Genomic DNA, 7,691 nt, shown 5'->3' on the forward strand with positions numbered 1-7,691 from the left:
CAAGAAATAGGGCCAACTAATAAGGGTATACGTTTAAGACCAAAAGAGTATTCTTGTTTGAAGGATAAGATTTCAGAGATTGGGAAATTGTTACCCCAATTAGAAGCAGTGGTTCTTTGTTACCTACAAAGTGATCACATGAACCAAATAGGAGCTTTACAGTGTCCAGAATGTAACCATAATGAGTATGGAAATTGGTAAACAGGAAGCACTTGTCCATAAACAACAAGAACTGTCGGAGGACAGTAACGCTCGACTATTCGAAAATTTGTCACAAGGGTGTTTCATTGAGTATAATAATGCTTACCTATATGAAAACATCAAATTGTAGGAAAAGGTACAAACCCTTCAAGTTTCAATACAATCACAGAGAACAAGTGTGTGAAGTTTCAATCCATTCCCATCAGTAGGAGATACCAGCTTACACACAAAAACTTAACCACGAATTTATGAATCGAAAAAGGGGAATAATTATGCGAAAAAGTAAATCAGAGTTATGGGACTTGTGCCAATCATCTTAAATAATCACAGAGACCAAGTGTGTGAAGTTTCAATCCATTCCCTTCAGTAGTTATGGAGATACCAGCTTACACGCAAAAACTTAACCAAGAATTTCTAAGTCGAACAAGGGGCATAATTATGTAAAAAAGCAAATAAGAGTTATGGGACTTGTGCCAATCATCTTAGATAATCACAGAGAACAAGTGTGTGAAGATTCAATCCATTCCCTTCAGTAGTTATGGAGATACCAGCTTACATACAAAAACTTAACCAAGAATTTCTAAGTCAAAAAAGGGGCATAATTATGTAAAAAAGCAAATCAGAGTTATGGGACTTGTGCCAATCATCTTAGATAATCATAGAGAACAAGTGTGTGAAGTTTCAATCCATTCCCTTCAGTAGTTATGGAGATACCAGCTTACATACAAAAACTTAACCACAGGGACGCCGACAAATGGGTGACTGCATTAGCTCGATTATTCTACGAATAGTCGAGCTAAAACTGACGGTAGTTGATATGAAGTTAAATAGAAAATGAAATTCTAACAAGAGCTGTCCGTAAGACAGCGCACTCGACTTTTTTATTGCTTGCCAATAAAAAAAGTTTTTGCAGTAAAAGGCAATACAAGAATCTCTGTATTTTTAAAGTGAACAATGGCCATGAGCATTAAGATATTTAGTGAAGAATTATTTTACTGAATTGTGTGATACCCTTGAACACTGCAGCAAAGTTTTTTAGTGCTTGCCTATAATACAAAACATTGACAGTTAAGGGCCATAATTCAAATAAAATCTTTGACAGAATTACCTTCTCCTGGACATGTTTGGGAATCATGATTGTAAACAAGTATTCCAACTTTCAAATTAATATCTCAAACAGTTCAGTCAAAAAGTGGACTGGTACTAAAAACTTAACCAAGATTCTAAGTCGATAAAAGGCCTTAATTTTTAAAACAAATCCTTGACAGAGTTACCTTCTCTTGCGTACAGATGGGGGTAATGATGTGAAATAGCATTAAAAGTTTCAAAGCAATATCTCAAAGGGTTAAGGCAATAAGTGGATTTTACCCATATTCAATGTATTTTCTAAGTCAAAAAGGGGCATAATTCTGTCAAAAACCTTGACAGAGTTATGTCCTCTTGTCTGTTGATGAAGGTCGTGATGGTAAACAAGTATGGTCAGTTTCAAAGCAATACCTCCAATGGTTTTGAAATAAAGTGAGGTGGTACAAAAAACTTAACCAAGCTCAATACACTTTCAAAGTCAAAAAAGGGCCATAATTCTGTCAAAAACCTTGACAGAGTTATGTACTCTTGTCTGTAGATGGAGGTTATGATGGTGAACAAGTATGGTAAGTTTCAAAGCCATACTTGTAATACTTCTGAAATAAAGTGGGGTGGTACGAAAAACTTAACCAAGGTGTGACGCCAACGCTAACGCCGACGCCGACGCCGACGCCGGGGCGAGTAGGATAGCTCCCCTTTTCATAGAAAAGTCGAGCTAAAAATATTTACTAAACACACGTTAAATGCATGTACGTATGAATGAATACTTTACGAAACTTTGCTATTAATAAGATGAACTTTACCGACTGTGTAACACTTAACCGAAACATGGAATATTTAAAAACGATAATCGACTTGAGATGTTTGAAACATATCCAAAACAAATGTTACCCAATAAATACGAATTTGCTAGTGAAGGGCTATACTACACCGGAAAATTAGACATCAGCAAAAACCTGACTGGTCAGCTCTATAAAACAATCATCTGTCTTTAGAAGCCACATTTAATGTGACCTAAATGACACATTTCCTACAATACAACTGTATTATGCATCATTTTTTTCTTTTTCTTTTGAATGGTAGCTTAATCTGCAAATTTCTGCACTTAGCTTTTTAAATTATATGATTTTATACATCTGTGAAAATTGACAAAATTGTAAAGTTATTGTGATACAAGTTTCCAGCTAACGGACAGAATTATCATCTACCAAGAGGTGCTGACCATTAGAAACTGATATTACAGTGATATGCTTGATCGGCACGGTCAGAGGATAGAAGAGAATAATAAGACCAAAGACATGCAGCGTTTAGAAATTTCACTCTGTGGAACATGGTAGGCTTCTGGCTGTACAACTTAAGGACAAAACTGTCCTCCACCAAGAGGTGCTAACCAGTAGAAACTTATATTACAGAGATATGCTTGATCGGCAGGGTCAGAAATGTATTATATGCCACATTAAAAGTTATTCACTTTTCACCTTTCTAATATGCAAGTCAGGTCCTATCAATGGTGAAAGTATGAAATCACATTCAACCATATTTTCAGTTTTCATAAATTTTATTCTTATTACTTTGGTTATAGAAATTTTTATCTTACAGCTCTTCAGGGAGCTCCAAGGAATTGAAAATAAACAAATATTTCTAAGACGGGCATATGGCACCAATGGCCTCAAAGAGGCCAGAAGGTGCCGTACAGAGAAGATTGGGCAGGTGTACAAGAATTTTTTCTATACAGCTGTCCAGGAAGATTCCTGGGAGTTGGCCCAAAAGGAGTACCCAGAGGGCTGCAAACTAGTGGAGAGAATTGCTGGTACAACTATTATGTTCTACATCCTGTTTTTCCAAATTTCATTACTAAAATTTTTGATTTGTCAAATAAATTTAATTTAATGCAGATTATCATTAACAGATTTTTAATTAAAAAAATTCAAACAACTTTCTCTTTGTTTAACAAGAACCACAACCCTGCAGGGGGCCAATTAAACTATAAAAAAAAATTGTAAAATCAATAATATAAACAGTTTAAACAAATCTTTAAAAAAATGATTAAAAGAAAAGTTTTTTTTAAATAATAATATATTACTGCACTTGCATTACTGTCTATGCCACTTGTGAAAATATTTCATCTGGTGTTTCAATCTTACATGCAAAAAAACAAATATCCTCTATATAACACATTTTTTGCAAAAGCATGTTATCAGAACACAATAATTTAAATTCTTTATTCTTTTGCAGAAAAAGAGAATGGAAAGATGAAAAAGTACATCCCAAATGAGCTGATAGAACTTGCAGAAAAGTGCAATAATTACGAAAGAATTGAAGATTCATTAAAAATAACTATTGCTTTAGAAAAAAATGGAAAGAAATTTCAAAATTCACAAATCAATGAAATAATTTCAAAGTACCAACAAATTTTTTTAGAAGAGTTACAAGAAACAACGGAAAATGAAAATGAGCAGTAATAGGTATCAATGTTTGTTTTTTTTATATTGTAATATTTGTGCACAGCATATTTAAAAAAAACTAATATCTGCCCGAATAGTGTTCGTTCCCGATGGAACCGATCACCCTCGGGGTGGGATTTCCCTATCCTCTATCTAACCCAACGATAGATTCTATTAACCTATTGTCTACACGTGTTTACACAGGTGCTCAAAACAGCTAAGCACTGGGCTAGGTTCCATCATCCTATTGTAACCACGTATCAGTGTATGAGCTGCCATAGAAACTTCCAGAGGGCAACTGACGGGAGACAACATTATCATCAGTTTGGCCAAAGTCACTCATGTGAACTGAAAAGAGTTGTTAATGTAAACTTCAGGAGGAAGGGAAATATCCCAAGGAAAGGCAGGACGGACAATCTTGGGGGAATTGTGAGTTTTACTCCCAAGGAGTTAGACTATTTAGATATAATTGTTTTTCTGAGCACTGGTCTAGGTTCCATCACCCTATTATCACCATGTACCACTGTATGAATTGTCATAGAAATTTCCAGAGGGCAACTGACAGGAGGCAACATTCTCGTCAGTTTGGCCAAAGTCACTCATGTAAACTGAAAAGAGTAGTTAGTGTAAACTTCAGGCGGAAGGGAAATACCCTAAAACCTTGCTACCTTACAGCTGAGGAGAGAAGTGAGCTTCAGAAGAAGGAAAGAAAAGAATGTGGAGGAGAGAAGGTTAAAGATCAGGAGGAGAGGAGGAAAGGTAGGAGGGACATTTTTTGGGGGAAGATAGTTTTACTCCTGAGGAATTGGACTACTTTGATGATATCAAATTTAACTGATTAAATCATTTTGTTAATGGTCATTACAATTATGTGTAAATGCATTTTCTTTTCCTAAAGTTTATTTGTGTAATGTTTTATAATAAAGCTGATAGTAAATTTTTGAGTTTTTTATAGAAGTTATTTTTCACTTAGACTGAAAATAGGGTTTTACTTAGAAAATAAAAGTGCTTTAATTTTTCATATAATAAGATTTGGTCACATATTAAGTAAGAATAAATAAAGGTATTTGGTTCATCTTGATCAAGGTAATTCTTTCTCCTTTTATATAAGTTTTTTTTGTTAAATATTTTCAATATTTACATTTAAGGAGGAAGGAATGTAATAGTTTGCATCTTAAATGTGTATTTAACTTAAATTCTTTTGGTTATTACTTACACTGCATTCAATTATTGTTATTTTATGGGCGCAGCCATTTTGTCATTCATGCCTAAGTTAATGGCGATTATATAGAATCTTGTATTCGATAATTCTTCTTAAACGCATCATCTATAGGGTAGGTAGGTGTGTGTTTAATCCGGTACCGTAGTACGGAATTATACCCTACTGGATACTCTTCAAAGGAGGTTTACCATTATCCGGGAACTTTTGCCAAAGAAACGTGCTAAGAAAATAAAAAACGCACAAATAAAAGAAAATGCCCAGAGGCCGTGGAAAAAGAGTAAGGTCACAAACCGCCTCAAATACAGCCACACCATTGCCAAAGCGTGGCAGAGGAGAACCTCGTATGACAGAAATGCCAGACCAAGCATTGCATTACATTTGCAAGGTGGTGTCGATGTCGATGCGGCCGCTGCCGAATCTTTGCAAGGTAATATTAATACGGCTCAATTTATCTTTCCAATGCCGCCAGTTACGAGTTTTGAGCCATTCGACAATATTATATCAATAATTCGGCGGCTACAAATCATACTAATTCAGATGATTTTACAAGTTTAGGAAGTGGAATACCCCAAAAGATCAATGAAAAAGTTTGGGCTGGCAACTTTATAGACATGTCAATTTTATTAAAATCCACCAGTCAGTTGCATGACTATGCTGATGATGGCCCTTTCGGGGAACTCCAAATAAAAAATGGAAAGTTATGCATAACAAAGCAGAGGGGGTCAACATTTAAGTTGTCAGTTGAACAGTGGTCATCGGCTTTCATAGTATTCATAAGCATTTTCATCGAACGCTTCCCCAACAGGTCCCAGGAGTTGTTGAAATACCTCCGGGACATACGACTGACTGCCACAAGGTCTGACTCTTGGTGGAAATATGACGAACAATTCCACCAAAACAAATCTTATAACCCCTCTAGCTCATGGGGCACCATCAACCTCAAACTTTGGTTGCTCCATGTTAATGGTCATGTAACTAGGGCACAGGAATTCACAGGTCAAACCAGGCCCGCTATCAGACAACCTACCACTCAAGTATCAGGCCCCCCAACATCAAAGCTTTTCAAACAGCGTATGGTCAGTCCTAAAGCAGGTTTACTTGCATGTAATTATTTTAACACTGGTCGTAATTGTCCTTTTATCCCTTGTAGGTAGTCACGTTTGCAGGCTATGTGGAGGGACACACGCACAGACAGTATGCAACTCTACTCAATAAAACTACTCCTCTTTATCAAACCATTTGCACACCAGTCCTTTGAACATTCCAGAAATAAAAAAAGCACTAAAGTTAATTTGTTACGGCTTCATTCATTCGTTATTTTCCTCCTATTTTAATCCAATGTTTGATTGTTTATTTGGTCATGTGATTTTTGCATGTTGTATTGTCTACATAAGCTCATGCATTTCTTCATTTTGTTGGCTAGGTGTATCTGTCTACCGGTACTTTTTCGAAACCTTAGTGCTTTATTATAATTTGAGAATTTATTTCTCATCATTTTATTAATGCTTATTGCAAAATAAATATTGGTTATAATTTAAATATCTGTTCTTATTAACGTAGGGAAATTCTTTCAATGAACTTAAAGTAATCTTTAACATAATTATAATTAGATAACATATATATATATTCATTCACACAATTTAATCTATAGTTTGAACTAAAAAGCTTGTTGTTGTTCATTTGACTTGTGTATTCCTAATTTCACTATATGGTCAGATTATTTAGTAAAACTATTCTTTGTGATAAACATCACATATGAATTATACAAAGCAATCATGATATCTAAGTCAGGATATTCTTACATTTGGAAGAAAATAATTTAATGAACACTTACAATTAGTTTTAAAACATTTAAAAATATTACTGTGTAAATATTAATTTATATACTATTATTATGTAGATATTAATTCAACAAAAAAAACATCTTTTTTTTTTGGGGGGGGGGGGGGGCAAGATAGGATCCAAAGACTAGTCTATTATCAACAAAGACATCAAATATTTACGAGAAACTCTTCTTGACACCCATATCATGAGGTGCAACACCTTACCACAACTACAGTGGCGGAACAACCTTTCAGAATCACCAATATTACAAGACATAAAAAGAAAAGAAAATTAATTGTACTGTTCACCAATCTATCCGAAATTCTTTTTATTATATCACCAAAAACCTTAAGACTATCATAAGAACACTTTATAACCAATGGGGTACATCTGTCTTATAAAGATTTTATGGTATACCTACAAATAATTTAAGTAAATTTGAAGAAAATGTTATTCAATTACAAAATGGCTAGAATTCGGAGAACATGTGTATAATTATTTTTTTAATTAATAATAGGACAGGTGCTGTTTCCCCAACTGGCTTATACAAAAAAAACAAACACATAAGGACATGAACATTACTGCTAAACAGAAAATAAAGACAATGACTTTTCAAGTACTCGAACTAATTTCACCACTACTTTAAAGACATGGCTGATAGACATTCCATACAATCTCAGTCAGAATCTGAAGATATTAATGATTCAATTAACGATTTATTTTCCGAGGACGGAAATGACACGGGAGACAACGACAGAGAGAATGAAGATGATATTTTACAAGACTTGGACAATCAGTTCAAGGAAAAAATAGAAACTGGTGACAAAGTCTCTGACAAAATTGCAGAAATTACCGACAGGGCTTTGAGGGCTGCTCCTGATGAAAATCGAATGACAGAACTCGGAGAGAAATAC

The sequence above is a fragment of the Ruditapes philippinarum genome, unplaced genomic scaffold (assembly GCF_026571515.1).
Source record: "Ruditapes philippinarum isolate M1 unplaced genomic scaffold, ASM2657151v2 ctg144_1_1_1_1, whole genome shotgun sequence".
Taxonomy (NCBI): domain Eukaryota; kingdom Metazoa; phylum Mollusca; class Bivalvia; order Venerida; family Veneridae; genus Ruditapes; species Ruditapes philippinarum.